Raw genomic sequence first — 19216 nt, 5'->3', positions numbered from 1 at the left:
CCGGAGATCGATTGCTCTGAATACCAATTGTTACGATCTTACGCCGCGATCGACCTATCGTAGCTCGTCACTGCCGAACTCAATGACTTCTTCGCGGTCGGCTGCCGAACTCCGTGACTTCTTCGCGGTCGGCCTATCTTAGCTCGTCACTGCCGAGCTCAGTGACCTCTTCTCGGTCTTCCTCTCTTAGTTCGGCGTTGCCGAACTCAGCGATAAAACGCCGATCTCAACACTTGAATGATCAATAGAATGGATTGCATTAACAATGATAATGTTCTACAATCGAATAAGAAGCAAAGAGGAGCTCACGATCCACGATCGGAGCTTAACAAACATACAACTCACAATATTCACGACAATTCAAAAGAAGAACAACTACGGCTATTTATACTCACTGCATCTTAGCTCGCTTCCTTCTCATTGGCTAGCAACACGTCACTGCTCTCTTCTTATTGGCTGATGCATTTCCTAACTAACGCCATGTCATCAACTAACACAATATTGCATGCGCATGTCCCTTGCTTACGTTGCATGCATGTTTATATTAATGCATGCAACAGATGCCTCTCCCAGAATAAGACCTGCGAGACATTGCTGTGGGTGCGAGTGGTTGTGTATGCACCTGATTTCCAAAAGCTAATTAATCAATCCACCAAATCAACTTGGGGTGGAAATTTCTGCAAAAAATTAAAGAAACAAATTTTTTTTTCTGGTATAGAAATGAACCTGGTTGAGCTTCGAGGAAAGCTGCAACTGGAGGAATATCAGCTGCAGGTGATACGACGCCGTTCTTGCATAGAAATCGGTGGGCATGAGTCATAAGGTGTGTTTATGAATATGAGGAAAGGGGCGTGAGAGAGATGGAGAAAGAAGCGATTTTGTTGGAGAGAGATGTGTCGGAATTGGACCTGTCTTGCTCCACTTAAAGAGACGTTGCCTATTTTCAATTTCGACTTCAATTAGGCCATCCACAATAGGAATAGCCCAGCAATAGCCCAGTCATAGCCTAGCCACTGCCACATCATCAGCACTAAAAATCCTCCTGCCACATCATAAATAGCCCAGCCATAGCCCCGCCACATCATAAATAGCCCCGCCACATCAATAGCCACATCACTAATAACAATTATATAAAATGACATAATTAACAATCACACAATATACGGAATTTAATTTACGAGACATATACGGGAAAAGTTTAATAATACTATTAAAATTTTAAAAAGTACAATAATTTAAAAAAAGTACATTAATTTTAAAAAAAAATACATTGATAAAAAAGAGTGACAATTCACTCCTCGTCTCCGTCGTCGTCGCCTCCGTCGCTGTCGCCTCCGTCGCCACCATCGTCGTCGCCACCATCGCCGTCGCCTACGCCGCTGCCGCCGCCACCGGTCTCCCTCCGTATAGCCTCCAACTCGTCCTGCAGGCTCATGAGCAAGGTTTGAAGCACGCTCTTCTCCACGGGATCCGTCGCCACCCGCCATTCGGCCATCGTCTTGATCAACTGAGCGCGCGTTTGGGCGCGAGCGAAGAATTTGAGCTCCTGGGTGGATTGGCCAAGGGGGGATGCCGACTGGACCTCCTGGGAAGCCCCGGCGTTCCCTCTCGCCGCCTGCTGAGCGCGCTTGCGCCCAATCGGGCGAGGTTGGCCACCGACCGAACGCGGCGTGGGGAACTCCTGCGTCGTCTCGGGGAGGTCGTGGGAACCTCCGCTGCTGCCGCTGTAATCGCCGGTGTAGTTCAGTCGTTGCTTCTTCGGCCAGCCAGAGTAGACACCTACTCGGAACTTCTCGGACTCGCTCAGTACAAGATAGCAGTTCCAGTAGGTGAAGTCCTTGTATAAACCCTTCAGTGGGAAGGCTTTCTCCGCTATTCTCCTGCAGTCATCCTCCGTTTGGCCACTGCTCATCATGCGGAGTGCGTTGGTGTACAAACCCGAAAATCGGGAGACCGCCGCCCTGATTCAGTTCCAGCCCTTCCGGCAATCCTCCCCGTTGCGGGGCCTCCCCTCCGGGCAAAATCTCTGGTAGGCTGCTGCTATCTTGCCCCACATGTTGACGATCCTTTGCTCGTTCGAAACGAGAGGATCGTCGCAAACACTCACCCACGCCTTGCTGAGCGCGACGTTCTCGTCGTCCGTCCACCTCCTCCGTACCTCCTCCTCACCCGGCTGCGACGACTCGCCGACCTTCTTCTTGCCCTTCTTCTTTGGGGCGCCACGCCCCGGCACTGCCCCCCCCCTTGAACTAGAGTCTCCGGAGCTCCGAGAGTATCAAACACCAACTCATCTAAGGAGAAACTATCAAACCCCAAGGGTGTTTGGGTCGATGTGTGCGAAGACCCAGTCGAAAAATCAAAACTGGGGCGATAGACATCCCCCGCCGACGCCGGGGACCCCCCAGGTGTCCCCTGTGTAGCCGGTACGACCCCCGGAGTCCCCTGTGTAGCCGGTACGACCCCCGGAGTCCACTGTGTCGCCGGTACGACCCCCGGAGTCCACTGTGTCGCCGGTACGACCCCCGGAGTCCACTGTGTCGCCGGTGCTCCCCCGGGCATCATCTGCATCCCGGGTACCCACCCCGGTATCGGTGGAAACCCCCCCGGCGGACTCCCCCCAATTGGGGCTCTAGGCATCATCTGCTGCTACGGGTACATGTTGTAGTACCCGGGCACCAGACCCCATCCACTTCCCACAGGGATCGTCGGAGTTTGTGACCCGCTACTCCCGGAACTAGGCTCGTTGTTGAGATCCATTTCCCGTTGTTGATCTTGAACAGAAATTAAGATAGAGAGAGTACTCGTTAAAACAAGTGGTGCGAATGAAAATGACGAGCAAAGCGCGTATATATAGTGTTTCGGAAAAAAAAAATTAATTTTCGCGCTAGGCGGTGCGCTGGGCGATCCGGGCGCTGCAATAGCGCCGAACGGACCGCCCAGCCGATCGCCCAGCGCTGCGCGGTTTCTCTCTCCACTCAGCCGCTGGGCGGCTGCAATAGACCGCCCAGCGAACCGCCCAGCGCCGGCGCTCGGCTGGGCGGTCGCTGGGCGCCTATTGTGGATGGTCTTACTAAAGTCTACAGGGATGCCAACCAGCAGTTAATTGCCGGGTCGGAACCATAACCAAAACCGACAGCCGGTTTCAAAAGCAACCCTGGTTTATCAGGGCCAATTACAGTTAATTAGAATGTAGAACCGGAACCGATGTTTAAACGAGGTTTTGAATTGCCAGTCAAACGGTTAATCGATTGTTCTAAATAATACTTCATTCGTCCCTTTGTAGTAGAAACGTTTCTTTTGGGCACAAGATTTAAAAAATTATATTAAAAGTGAGTTAAATGAATGGAGAATAAAGTAGGAAAGAGAACATGTAGAGAGATGGAGAGAAAATAAAGTATGAGAGAAGAAAAGTCAGTATTTTTTGCCAAAATAGGGAATAACTCAGCTACAATGGGACAATCAAAAAATTAATATGACTCAGGAGTAGCACTACGTTCGACCATAAAAAATAAACTAATTTTGAATGACATGAGTTTTAATACAAACTTAATTGGTAAATTAAGAATGAATGAGAAAATTGTGAAAAAATTATTTTTAGTGGTTTCTCTTTGCAGAGACATCAACAAATATTTTATGCTTTGTTTTCAATATAAAATAAAATGTTGTCGAAGTATTTTTTTATATATAATTATTTGTTTAGATTATTCATTCATTTTTTTCTAATACACGATACAAATCTTTCTTTTACCTTCTCTTCTCATTTTCTTTATTTTTTTTATTTTATAACTCATTATCTTTATCTCTAATTTTTTGCATCATTCTTTTTCTAAGACATAGAAAATAGTAACATTATCTATAATAGTTATATTAAATTTAAATGTTTGCTGCTCATAATTTTTTATTCTTATATTGATAAAATATTGGAAATAGAACTTGAATATTGGTATATTGCTAATTTTCCTTAATGTATAGTTTAAAATCTATAATAAAATACTCCATACGTCCCATATAAATAGGTTATATTTCATTTTCCGTCCGTCCCATAGAAATAGTCCATATTTATTTATGACAATTTTTTTCTCCTTCTCTTTTACTTTATAATTTATTGGCCCACCATCTACTACACAATTTCAACTATTTTTTTTCTTTCTCTCTTACTTTACCAATTACGCACTAAAACTTGTGTTAATCCCAAATTACCTATTTCTATTGGACGAAAGGAGTAACAAGTAATATAATTTGTATATTGATAAATTAATAGATAATAATATAATTTGTATTATTGATAGACTGATAATTTGTATTATTGATAGACTGATATGATTTGTATAATAATTATTATTTTAATGGATATAGTTTATATAATAAATAAAAATATTTGGTTAAATCTATTGTGAATGGATAAGAATAAATAACTAATGAATTTGTAAGTTGATATATTAATATAATTGGTTTTTTTATAGATTAATATGAATTCTATTATTCGATTGTTTCGAAAATTGAAACTTGCGATTCTGAACCGGCTCCATTATTTTGGGGAATTGAAACGAGTGATTTTTAAACCATGGGCTTCACTGCTTACAGGTGAGGTGGCCACCAGACACCCTTTTTACAAAATTTTTGTTTCTCTGATTATGTAAATTTTCACTTACAATTACATTTCTAGTAACGTTATTTTTTAAGCCATAATATTTCTAATCAAATCTCATTTCTTAGTTTCAAATTTAATTGTAATCTCTCTTTTTTCCTCATTTCATCATTTTATTAATTATTTTTAATTCTATATATTTATTTATTTAAATTACTATATTTCTAAACATAAAATTTATAACATTAATGGCATCATTAATGTTACAAAAGCTAAAATTCTATTTATTTTCTAATGGCATGAGTAGAGCATAATGTTGGTATCCTTTTAGAGTTTAGGTATACTTGATACGCTCGGATTTTGCACTGTTTTATGGTCATTATTTGGTCCGTTTTTAATGTCAAAATCACATTTCATGTCCATATTTTGTATGTTTTATCTATTTTGGTATTTTGACCTGTTTTGTGAGAAATGTGCATATTTGAGCCTTAAAAGATAGCTAAAAGTCGAAGTTGAATATCTTGAGCTTTCAAGACGTCCAACGGTCCGCTGCAACTCAGCCAGAGACCGCTGGCGACCACCGACCGTATGAAAAGAGGAACACGCTCAGCGACCGCTCCAAGTGATCCAGAACCTACAGGATGATTGCCAGCGACCGCTGAAACAAGTGCAGCGACCGTTGTTCAAGAGGCAGAGGCTACAGATCAACCCACATCGACGGCTGGCCAAGGTGCAGCGGTCCGCTGGGAAAACACGACGCACAGAATTGCCCTGCTTTCTCCCCAAGATTTACCATACTTTGCAACTCTTTTCCTTACTGGAGATGGACGAAAATTCAGCTATAAATACCCCATCAAGCTTCATTATTATGATCATCTTTTTGCCATATAATTGCAGAGCATAAAATTGAGAGTTCTTCATAGTGCAAGGGTTTGAAAAAGGAATCAGGAGAAGATCAAGGCTACAAGGGGTTGAGTTCAAAAGTGAGAGTGCTCCATAGTGCAATGGATTGAAGAAGGATTCAAGAAGATCATCAAGGCTACAAAGATTCAACCTTTGAGTTGTATTTGCTTTAGTTCTTATGTTCTTTATGACTTCCCTACAAACTATGTTTTTAGATTATTCTATCATGTGTAACTAAATTCATAGGATTCTAGGGATGTGTTAGTAACGATTTTGGTTATACAATTCCATTTTCTATTTAATATTCGTTTTATTCTTACTTCGTTTCTTTTCTAAGTTCACGATAATTGTTTCACGTTTGAGTGACACATTTTGTGATGATTTAATATAACTTGCTACATAATCGTGAGAGGAGGTTGGCTAGTTAGATCGGCTTAGTAGACACTACAATTAGCTTCCCTTAAAACGGCACTGTTAATTGAGAGTGAGGACTTTTCAAGGGTCTTAGGAGCTTTAAGGAGTTACGGATCTAGGATTGACGCCCCTAGTGTTAGTAATCCACGTTTGTACCTCATGGGCATAACTTAGGCGACTCGTTCTACTGAAGTAAGAACTGTGCTAGGATATTGTAGTTGAAATTTGTATAACCATAATTATGAATGCACATCCCTGGAATTCCCTTATCTCTTATATCTATCTTCTTGATTTACTTGCAATTAGTTGTTTACTATTTTCTAATTAGTAATTGAATCTTAGTAGAAGGTAGACAATTTGTGATTGTTTTTCCTGTGTTCGATATTCGATACTGACATTTGGCTATACTATTTATACCCCGTATACTTGTAGGTATTTTTAGTGCTAATAAAAAGGCATCAATACTGCAAAGTACTGTGTATGTAAAAAATTTTTTATCTATTTTTACGAATTAATGCTAAGAAATATTTTGTCACAGTGTATTTTTACTTATGTAACTGTAAGATGTTTTACTTACATTAAATGTGTAAGAAACAAATATGTTTAATTTTTCTGCTTAGTAGATCGGTCGTGGTCCTCGTGGATATGTTCATCACAATAGATGATGAAATTAGCTCTTTGCAGAAGAGAGAGAGTTAAGACTTATTTAAACTTTCTATTTAAAAGAAACTATTTAGAAAGGAAATCCTTCTGTGAGATTCTGTGTATTCTAGAATTTAGGGAGTAACTCAATAAATGAAATTTATCAATTATCAATTCTTAGTCATTGAGATACGAAAGGGAGTAAAGACTACTCAATAAATGAAATTTACTAAAGATTTTTCTTTGAGCTATTTGATAGTTATCCGACTTAAGTTTAGACTTAAGTTATGAATGCGAGTGGTTTATTTTTCATTTTCCAAGGAAGCAAAAAGATGGGAATCGTAGTGTAGTTCTTTTTATAGGTCCATTTGTTATTTAATTTACTATAATTGGATACATAGACAAAACTTCGAATTAAATCGTTTTTTCTCGAGCCGTACGAGGAGAAAACTTCCTATACGGTTCCAGGGGGGGTATTGTTCACATGTATCGATCCCAATGAGTCGTATATCGATTCGTTGTAATTGATGTTCGATCCTGAAGCGAACGTAAAGATAAGACTTGTTTCATTGTTAGATTTGTTCAGTGTTATACCACACCATTAATGTTATATCCTTAGGTACAGAAATTCGCGAACTTACTCTGCAACATTTCACAATAGGTAGTTAAAGACGGTTATTTCTTAATCATTGTTGATATACCATTGATAAACTGATATTGATTATTCACGTTGACCTATCAAAATGTGTGAGTTTTTGGTAACCCGAAAATCCTGATATCTTTGATAGTGATGATTAATGTCTATCGTTGATAGTATTGATATTGAAATGAATCATGTGTCGGGCGAATCCGGTGGTTAATTAATATTTTCAAGAGGTGTTCAGAAAGAAGTTTTTGTTATTTATAAATGGACAGCTGGAATTTATTCCATGAACTTTTTTCTTTCAATCTCTCTCAATTTATCTCTCTCAATTTACCATTAGTGTATTAAAACTCATGTCGTTTCAAATGTTATCTGTTTTTTAGGGACGCAAAGAGTATTAGTTAATTAAAAGTTAAATAGCAGAAGTAGAATTATTTAAGGAATATTTATATTTTAAATATGATAGATAATTAAATGAAAAAGGAATACCCAAATTAGTACTCCCCCGTCCCATAAATATATGTGCATTTGAAATGAAACGAGAATTAATGCATAATTGGTAAAGTAAGAGAGATGAGGAGAATGATAGTTAAAATAATGTTAGTGGATAATGAGACTCATATTATTATTAAAGTTTAATGAGTTGTAATGATGAGCGATGGTGATATAAGTTCTAAATAAATTGACGTATACGGCTAAAAAGTTGTGACAGCTTTCCATAAATGAAAATGCCTATATTTTTATGGGACGGACGAAAATAAAAATTGCATATATTTTTATAGGAGGAAGGAAGTACTTTTTTACCATTAGTTTTACTACACCCATTTTAGACAAATTAGTACTACATGTTTGCTTTTCATTTTAGACTTAGTCCTCACACATTTTCTCTTAATCCAGTTAGTCACGAAGTGAAGCCACATATGAAAAATAGATTACGTACCATTAGCCACACATCCATAGCATTCTGCTACCATCCAAACTTAGTTCAAGTAGTTAAAGCACCATCCAATCTTAGAATAATGTCAATGGTTCAATTTGCGGGTAAGTTAGGTTGTTTATATTTCTACTTTTCTATACAACTTCTATATTTTTAAAATAGAAATTCTTTCTTTATTTTTATCCATTTCTTAAAAATAAAAACTTTTCATTCAGGTTTTTTTTCTTTAATAAGGTGAAACTTATTTTCCACTAATACACATTTTCTTTCTATCTCTCTTACTTTACCAATTTCGCATCAAAATCATACTCCCTCCGTTCCATAGTAGTGGGGACATTTCTTTTCGGCACGGAGATTAAGAAAGTAGAGAGATGAAGAGAGAATAAAGTAAGAGAGAGTAAAGTAAGTGAGAAGAAATGTGTTAACTTTTACTAAAAACGGAAATGACTCAACTACTATGGAACGTACCAAAATGGCAAAATGACTCCACTACTATGGAACGGAGGGAGTACCGTTTAAAAAAAAATTATTTTTAAGACATAAGGGTGGTACTCAACCCTAGGTGTGTCGGCTAAAATTATTATAGTAGGTATTATATATTCTAATTTTATATAAGGTAATAATTTTCTTATACTTTATTGTTTTAAACATTTAATAAGAACTTTTCCACGTCAATTTACACAAGCTACTAATAAAACCATAATGTATACAACTAGAAAAAAAAATTGCCAAGGGCTTAAGCCCCTCCCTTTGTTAGGGTATACTAGAAATCACATTTCGAGTGATTGAATACTGTAAAACTCTAATAATTATTTTCCAATGAATGCAACAGATTATTTTTGTCGTAATGTTGTTATGTTTTACATTTAATGGATGTTTATTGCATATTTAAATGTATAAGCGAACATAACATAAGTCTAAGTCTTTGTTCTAGTAGACCGGTTGTGGGCTGTGCTCAATTTAAGGTACGCGGTCAGTTCTGAACAAAGCAAAATAAGAATTTCACAACCCAGATAGACCTAGACTACCTATCGTGAAAGGTTGCAATGTCGGTCCGATTATTTCTAAGCCTTATTGAAATATGATGACGTTGGTGTGGTATAACACTGAATGGATCTAACAGCAAGACGAGTCTTTATGCTATCTACTGAAAGACGAGGTCTTGAAAATTAATTTCTTAATCAATGTACGTTAGCAATGAGCATACGATATTGAGTATCTACTACTTTGACTTACCAAAGGTGCGGGTTTTTCGTCACCCAACGATCCAGGTATATTGGGTAGTGGTGATCATTATCTAGCGGTGCTAGGATTGCTATTATGTTGAATCGTGCGCGAGGAGAGTCTCGTTTGATAACATCCACAAGAGGAGCTCGAAACAAGGTTTTATTATTCGGAACCTAGCTAGTTGGAGTTTAATTACTCTATGAATAATAAATAAGAGTTTCTTGCTAAGTCCACTCTTGGAGAATATAATATGTTAATTAATTAAGTCCATAGCAGACATTAATTAATTAATGGATGTTTCTGCCTTAAGCGCGGGAAATGAATTAAACAAATAAAGAAAACCCGGAATACTTGTAATTTCAGATTTGGAAAGACAGTGCAATATTACTTCTGTAGTGGCTGTTTGTAATATTCCAATATAAGCTTATATTAAATTGTGGGTTCAATTTAATTAGTAAAAAGCTAATTGGGTGAGACCATGTCCAAATTCTTCCTTAGATCCCTGACTGGGCCCAAATGTGACGTAATATAAATAGGAGAATAAAGGAGATAGAAAAAATATATATAACAATTATTGCTCAGAATTTTCGTCCCCTTAGAGAAAGAGAGAGTTCGAAATTTTGCCTCCTCCGTGAGCTGTGTTCTGTCTTCGTTATTCAAGTCCTAGTACGCTGGTGAGATTTGCCCACACAAATATCAGTGTACAGTCCGGGACACCAGTCAGAAGATCTGAGGTCGAGTATTGAAGATATTCACGTGGAGACGGAGCAAGCCATCATCGATTCTTGATTGAATCCACGAGGTAAATTGGCTAATTCCGTAGTAAGCATGTTTTAGGGATTTTAAATGCTAAAGCATGTTTTAATTCAAGTTATGAGCATGATACATGTGATAATTACGCGAATAGAATTTGTCTAAATAATCTGCTAAATAGATCAAATTTATGTGATCGGATTTCACGCACGCTTCCGCTGCCAACCCCTTCAATTGGTATCAGAGCCAGTCTTTGGCTATGATTATTTGGATTTAAATTTCGCGAAATTCATGTATGCATGTATTATTTGATTGCGTAGCATGTTCTTGGTGTTTTGTTTAATTTATTATGCGTGATGAACTCAAGAACTATCGAATCAAAGAACTTGAATTGCTCGATCGTACGAGACGTGCAATCCGTCGGTGCTCGCACCGAGACGGATCGCACCACGCGCGATCGAGGTAGGGTAGTCCAGACATTGGGAGCCAGGTAACCGCGATCACGGGGCGACGTGCAGACGAGTGTGGGCTCGTGCACGCCGCTGGCCGAGACCGCACGCCCCAGACAGAGCTCGCGTCGAGATCGACACGGCGGAAGGCGTGGCACATCAGTTGGACAGAGAAGATGCCGAGGTGCTGAGCCACCAGGCCGAGAACCCTAGGGGGAAGGGTCGAGACAGATGGCGGCGCTGGCCGGGAGCGCGCGCCACCCGGCGCATCGAAGATGCCGAGACAGGCGGCCGGAGCTGGCCGAGAGCATGCGCGCTACCGTGCGCTCTGCTGGCCGAGAGCTCGAGCCGCCCGATGGAACGCTGGGCCGAGACACGTCGGCACCTGACGGTCGACAAGACCGAGACGGGTGCTTGCCGCTGGCCGAGACGGAGGCGACACCCGATTGCTCGACGGGCCGAGATGCAGGCGCGCCACCTGCGCGCCGGTGGCCGAGACGCTGCGTGCGTCGTGATTCGACGACGAATTCGTCGGATCTTCGTCGTTCATCGTTCGTTCGAACCTCGTACGATGAGATAACGATGAAAGATTATTTTAATGATTATTTAATTATTTTATTAAAAGATATCATTAAAATATTATTATTTAATGGAAATAAAATCTTTTTGGAAGATTTACCTAGATTTTAGGAATATTTTTATTATTATCTATATCTATGGAAATAAATAATATTATTTTATTCCTAGATGATATAGATGAGAATAATTTAATAGTTTCCTAATATTTATCTAGATTTAAGGAATATTTTTATTATTTTCTATATCTATGGAAATAAATAATATTATTTTGATTTCTAGATGATATGGATGAGAATAATTTAATAGTTTCCTAATATTTATATATATCTAAGATCCTAATAAGGATAGATATGTATGAATACATTAAATAATAAAATATCTCTTCCTAATCTTGAACAAGAAAATAATTTGAATTTATTTTTCATGTCTTATTAAGGATTAAATAATTTTTTTATTTTAGATATACCTTATAGTAGACATGAATAAGAATTAAATTCTAGAATAATAGTTTCCTAAAGGAAGATAACAACATAAAACTAAAGATTTAATTATCCAGAAAATTAAATACCAACATAATTTAATTAAGCTTTTATCTTCCTAAAGACTAACGATAATTAAAGAAAAACCATAACCCAAATATCTAAGCTATAATTACGAACTCAACGTTTGTATATGGTCTCCATCAATTGGTCTGCAATTTATGAAGCCTTTTTCTAATATTATCGCCACCTGCTCTGTAGGGGACTATAATCCTAAGAAAATAGCAAGTTCATGAGGTCGGACTTCTCAAAAAATAAATAGTATGAACTAGAATGTGGTTTCCAATATTATCGCCACCTGCTCTGTGGGGACAATAATCCTAAGAAACTACGAGATTCAGATGTTCACACAGAATTTATGAGATAGCTTGATCTTATTAGCAGCACATGAGCATTGTTATGGGAGTGTGTTGTAGAAATGAGACTCTGTAATGCTAAAGAGATGGTCTTGCTTAGGCAGCATTAGGCGGCCATGCCACTCTGTGGTCTCTGGACTATTCGTCGGTGTTGTGACCAGTAAAAATTGTAAGATTTTAATGCGTATTAACTTCATCTGGAGGATACAAAATTTTAATTTTACTGTTGTAAGATTTTGAATAGTTTTATGGTTAATCTAATCAAACTTCTTACATAAGTTTATGACAAAAGGTAAATATTCTATTTTGCAGTGCAAATCAAATCGTCAATATGTCATTCAAATCCTCTTTCTGCAATACTTAAAGAAAATAAACTCGAGGGCCAAAATTACATAGAATGGAAACAAAATTTGGACATCGTTCTCACAGCAAATGAGTACATCTTTGTACTCACAACCCCGTGACCTCCAGTGCCTCCAGCTAACGCTGCGGCAGGAGTCAGAGATGCACACAGACGGTGGCATAAGGCGAATAAGATGGTTAAGTGCTATATGTTGGCATCTATGTCATCTGTACTCAAGCATCAACATTCAGCCATGGAAACTGCCGCTGAGATCATGCACAATGTCAAGAATCTTTTTGGTACTCAGAATCGAACGGCTAAGTCTCAAGCCTTTCAGAGTATCATGTCGAAGACTATGAAGGAAGAATCGTCTGTGAGGGACCATGTCCTCGAGATGATGGGCCACCTCAACCAAATTGAGGTCTTGGGAAGGACGATCGATCCCGAGTCCCAAGTGACTATTATCCTTCAAAGTCTTCCCCCTAGCTTCCAGCAGTTCAAGCTCAACTTCGAGATGAACAAAAGGAACTACACCGTGGCAGAGCTGTTGACTAAACTTCAGTCGGCAGAGGACCTTATGGTCCAGGCTAAGGCGGCCATGATGACTTCGGCGCCTCGTTCCTCTAGCTTCAAGCCTAGCGCAGGAAAAAAAAAGGCACCGAACTCAGGACCGGCCAAGATAGTTAAGGGAAAGAAGAAGAAGAGGGTAAACAAGAAGCCCACGGGGAAGTGTTTCAAGTGCGGAGAGAAGGGGCATTGGAAGCCAGATTGTCCTAAAAAGGGCAAGGCTACAGGTATGCACCAAGCTTTAGTAGTCGAGTCATGTTTGGCTTCGAAGTCTACTTGCACTTGGGTTATTGACACTGGAGCCACTGATCATATTTGTTTTGATCCTGACTTAATGCAGGTGACAAGACGGCTACGTGATCGTGAGATCGAGGTCCAGCTGGGCGATGCTACTAAAGTGGCGGCCGTAGCAGTGGGAGACATATATTTGCATTTTAGTAGTGATAGATTTTTTATTTTGAAGAATGTTTTGTTGATACCTTCTTTTAGAAGAAATTTAATTTCAGTTTCTAAATTGGTTTTTGATGGATATTCGATTTCTTTTAATGACAATTGCGTTATTAAGAAAGATGGTTCTTATATCTGTCGTGGTATCATGGAAAACAATCTGTACACAATCACATCTACACAGTTTAATAATCGCAAATCAGAACTCAATACAACATAAAAAATTTCAAAGAAACGAAATGAACCTTCAAGTTCAATGAACGAAATGTACTTATGGCACCTTAGAATTGGTCATGCCAATGAAAGGAGGATCCATTCTCTCGTTCAACAAGATCTTATTAAAGATCTAGAGGAGGAACATTTTCATAAGTATGAGTCATGCTTAGAAGGCAAGATGACCAAGAGGCCTTTTCATGCTAAGGGCAATAGGGCCAAGGAATTACTTGAGATCGTTCATTCCGATGTATGTGGACCAATGTCTACTGAGGTAAGAGGTGGTTTTCGATACTTCATCACATTTATTGATGACTTCTCGAAAATTGGATACGTCTATTTGATGCGCCACAAGTCAGAGTCTTATGATAAGTTCAAGGACTTTAAGACTCTTGTGGAGAAGTATCATGGTAAGGGTATCAAAAGCCTACGATCTGATCGTGGAGGTGAGTACCTCAGTGCGGAGTTTTTAGACTACTTGTCGGAGTCGGGAATTGAATCCCAACTGACTGTGCCGGGCACGCCCCAACAGAACGGCGTGGCTGAAAGAAGGAACATGACCTTATTGAACATGGTCCGATCGATGATGAGTTATGCACGGCTACCTACTTCGTTTTGGGGACATGCCTTGCTTTCTGCAAGCCATATTTTAGACAATTTACCGCCAAAATCCGTACCTACTACTCCTTATGAGTTGTGGACTGTGCGCAAGCCCAATCTAGCACATCTCAAGATTTGGGGTTGCCCGGCTCATGTATTGGAAAAGGATCCAACTAAGCTTGGATCTAGGACGGAGGTATGTTTGTTTATAGGGTACCCCAGAGGAACGAAAGCTTATGAATTCTTTAGTCTCCGAGATAAGAAAGTTATTGTGAGCACTCACGCCACATTTTTAGAGGAAGACTATGTAATGAATCATAAACCCAGCAGTGAAGTGGCTCTTGATGAGCTAACTTCTGTCACAAATTCCATTAACCAAGAACGAGTACCAAGTGTACAAACAATTCCAGAAACTTCAACTTCTATTCCAAGAGTTGTAGTGTCGCGCCGCAGTGGGAGGGTCTCACATGAGCCCGAAAGATACATTGGTTTGGGGGAATCTATGGATCACTCCTCAGACAACAATGTATTAGATCCCTGGAACTTTGCGGAAGCGCAGGCAGATGTCGATCATTGCGAATGGGTGAAAGCAATGGATTCGGAACTACAATCTATGATAGACAAAGACGTCTACGATTTGTCCGTCCTACCCGAAGGCTGTACTGCCATTGGGAGCAAGTGGATATATAAACGTAAACGTTGACCCGATGGACGAGTTAAAGTCTTCAAGGCAAGACTAGTTGCTAAGGGGTATACCCAAAAGGAATGTGTCGATTACGACGAGACTTTCTCCCTAGTGGCCATGCTCAAATCGATCCGGATACTATTGTCTATAGCAGCTTATATGGATTGGGATGTATGGCAGATGAATGTTAAGACTGCGTTTCTAAACGGCGGTCTTGAGGAGACCATCTACATGGAACAACCCGAAGGTTATTCCATAAAGGGCAAGGAACACATGGTTTGGAAGCTTAAGAAGGCCATTTATGGCCTTAAGCAAACATCTAGATCATGGAACCAGTGTTTCGATCAAACTGTTCGCAAGTTTGGATTCAAAAAATGCCCAAGTGAAAGCTGTGTGTATAAGAAGGTTGAAAAGGGGAATGTAGTGTTCTTAGTTTTATATGTAGATGACATTATTCTAATTGGAAACAATAAAAATATGTTGTCATTAATACGAACATGGTTGTCAAACCAGTTCGAGATGAAGGATATGGGAGACGCGTGACACATCCTCGGGATCAAGGTTCTTAGGAATCGAGAAAAGAAGATGTGTTTATCTCAAGAACCTTACATCGAAACAGTGCTTAGTCACTTTAGCATGCAGGACGCCAAGAAAGGTTTCTTACATTTTAGACATGACATCCATCTATCTCAAGAGATGTGCCCCAAAACGCCGTCTGAGATACAAGCAATGAGAAGAATTCCATATGCTTCGGCAGTTGGAAGTCTCATGTATGCTATGCTTTGTACGAGGCCTGATATTTGCTTTGCTGTTGGCACGGTGGCAAGATATCAGTCAAATCCGGGCCAAGGACATTGGACTGCCGTAAAGAACATACTCAAGTACCTTAAACGCACTAAGGACTATGCTCTAGTTTACAATGCAGTCGAGCTCTGTCCTTTGGGATATTCTGACTCAAACTTTCAAGCTGATCAGGACTCGAGAAAATCTACTTCAGGATATATGTTCACCTTAGGAGGTGGAGCCGTAATTTGGAAGAGTGTGAAGCAGAAATGCATCGCGGACTCGACCATGGAAGCCGAGTATGTGGCCGCTTCGGAAGCTGCAAAAGAGGCGGTATGGTTCAAGAACTTCCTGGCAGATCCTTTTACAAAGGTATTGGCCGTAAAACCGTTCGAGGGCCACATTAAAGGGATGGGAGTTCGACTCATTCAAGACCTCAACTCGCTTTCAGTATAAGTGGGAGAAATTTGACGTGTGCACACTGTTTTGTATACTCGAAAGCTGTTTTGAGTATAAGTGGGAGATTGTTAGGGTTTGTATACTAGAAATCACCTTTCGAGTGATTGAATACTGTAAAACTCTAATAATTATTTTCTAATGAATGCAACAGATTATTTTTGTCGTAATGTTGTTATGTTTTACATTTAATGGATGTTTATTACATATTTAAATGTATAAGCGAACATAACATAAGTCTAAGTCTTTGTTCTAGTAGACCGGTTGTGGGCTGCGCTCAATTTAAGGTACGCGGTCAGTTCTGAACAAAGAAAAATAAGAATTTCACAACCCAGATAGACCTAGACTACCTATCGTGAAAGGTTGCAATGTCAGTCCGATTATTTCTAAGCCTTATTGAAGTATGATCACGTTGGTGTGGTATAGCACTGAATGGATCTAACAGCAAGACGAGTCTTTATGCTATCTACTGAAAGAAGAGGTCTTGAAAATTAATTTCTTAATCAATGTACGTTAGCATTGAGCATACTATATTGAGTATCTACTACTTTGACTTACCAAAGGTGCGGGTTTTTCGTCACCCAATGATCCAGGTATATTGGGTAGTGGTGATCATTATCTAGAGGTGCTAGGATTGCTATTATGTTAAATCATGCGCGAGGAGAGTCTCGTTTGATAACATCCACAAGAGGAGCTCGAAACAAGGTTTTATTATTCGAAACCTAGCTAGTTGGAGTTTAATTACTCTATGATTAATAAATAAGAGTTTCTTGCTAAGTCCACTCCTGGAGAATATAATATGTTAATTAATTAAGTCCATAGCAAACATTAATTAATTAATGGATGTTTCTATCTTAAGCGTGGGAAATGAATTAAACAAATAAAAGAAAACCCGGAATACTTGTAATTTCGGATTTGGAAAGGCAGTGCAATATTACTTCTGTAGTGGCTGCTTGTAATATTCCAATATAAGCTTATACTCCCTCCGTTCCATAGTAGTGGAGTCATTTTGCCATTTTGGTACATTCCATAGTAGTAGAGTCATTTCCCTTTTTAGTAAAAGTTAACACATTTCTTCTCACTTACTTTACTCTCTCTTACTTTATTCTCTCTTCATCTCTCTACTTTCTTAATCTCCGTGCCGAAAAGAAATGCCCCCACTACTATGGAATGGAGGGAGTATTAAATAGTGGGTTCAATTTAATTAGTAAAAAGCTATTTGGGTGAGGCCATGTCCAAATTCTTCCTTAGATACCTGACTGGGCCCAATATGTAGACGTCACCAAACCGAACCGAACTTGCTGAACCGGCCCGGAACGCGGTTCGAACTGTGACCGGAACTGCCGGTTCCGTCTGGCCGGTTCAGGTTTCAATTCTAGGCAAACCGTAACCGGCGGTTTCGCCGGAACCACCGGTTCGGCGGTTCCTGACAACTTTTCAGGCTTATTTCCGACCTAACCATAGGCTTTTCAGAAACCGGTCAGAAACCGCCGGTTTTTGTCAGAAAACCGTTGACGAAACCGGCGGTTTCCACCAAAAAACCGGCGGTTTACGCGTGAAACCGGCGGTTCCGGTGGCAAACCGGCGGTTCAGCCGGATTTTCAAAATTTCAAAATTTGAATTTTTTTTTAAAAAATTTAATCACAATTTTCCCCTATAAATACCCCCTCCTCTTCATTTCTACTCACCCCATTCTTGTGTTAATAAGAATTTCTCTCTCAATCTCAATTTCTCTATTCTCCATCCTCATTCTCTCAAGTTGTTTACGTTATTTGCGCTCATAATTTACTCATGTTGTTCACGTTTTCATCTTCACACAATCACACTACTCTCTATTCTCCACTTTCAATTTCCATAAATATTTATATCATGTCTTCATCTCGTCGTGGTGGTGATCGGGGCAAGGGAATTGCCCAAGATCAAAGTGATACTCGTCGTCGACGTGCCCCTTCTAGAGCACAAGTTGCTGAGGGGGTGGGAAGGCTAGCCGCTCTTCGAGCTCAAGTAAGTTATAATATGTTTTTGTTTTTTGTTAATTCATTTTTATTAAATTCATAATTTCATTTTTCAACATCTATGTGTCTATGTGTTTTTATTTTTGTGTTAGTATTTTTACTTAGTTGTATAATTTTCGTAGGAGGAAGAAGATCGAAATGCGGCCTTGTTACTTGCCCTTGCCGACGACGACCAACAAGGGGGGCATTCACATTCGGCTTCGCGTTTCGAGTACGATGTGAATCTATCATCGGACGAAGGCGATGATGGATCGCATCAATTCCCCCCTTCTAGCATCGGCCAAGTTGGCGACAATGACGAGGAGGAGGCCGATGCTCCTCCTCCCGTAGGACGACAAAAGAAAAAGATGCCTCCCAAGTTGAAATCCGAGATTTTCACTAAACATTTCAAGAAGGTCCCGGTGGTAATTTCAAATCCTAATGATCCGACCACTACCGTTGAGACAAGTGAGTTCAAAGCATATTGCAACTATTGCGATAAAGTCTATCCATTTGTTATCGGTGGGGGATATGGTACTCTCCATCGCCATTTGAAGGCAAAACACCCTGTGGAATATGGAAATTCTAAGTCCCAAAGCCAAATAAACTTCCCCGCCGGCTCATCGTTTCAAACAGGTACGCCGCTATTTAAATATGATCCGAAAAATGTTACCGATGCTATGGTAAGATGGGTGGCAATGAAACATTTGCCGTTCAATTTTTTTAATGACAAAAAATATGAAGTTACTATGCAAACCGCTTTTAATGTTGCTACAAAGAGAATTCCCCCCTCTACTGCTCAAAGATCTAACAACCGTCAGTTTTTTGACAAAAAAAGAGAGAGTGGAAAATTTCTATCCACCTTGGGGCACAAAGTTAATATTTGCTCCGATGTGTGGACGGATTCTTTCCAACGAAATTCTTACATGGGAATTTCATGTCATTTTATAGACAATAGTTGGTCTTTAAATAAACGTTTAATTGGTTTAAGACAATTTCCTTCCCCACACACCGCACAAGCAATTGCATCTTTAATTATTCAAGTTTTGAATGAGTATGAGTTATGCAACAAGATATTTTTGGCTGGTTTTGATAACG

This window comes from Salvia splendens, chromosome 8, assembly GCF_004379255.2.
Source record: "Salvia splendens isolate huo1 chromosome 8, SspV2, whole genome shotgun sequence".
Classification (NCBI taxonomy): Eukaryota; Viridiplantae; Streptophyta; class Magnoliopsida; order Lamiales; family Lamiaceae; genus Salvia; species Salvia splendens.
This window is presented reverse-complemented; position numbering follows the sequence as displayed.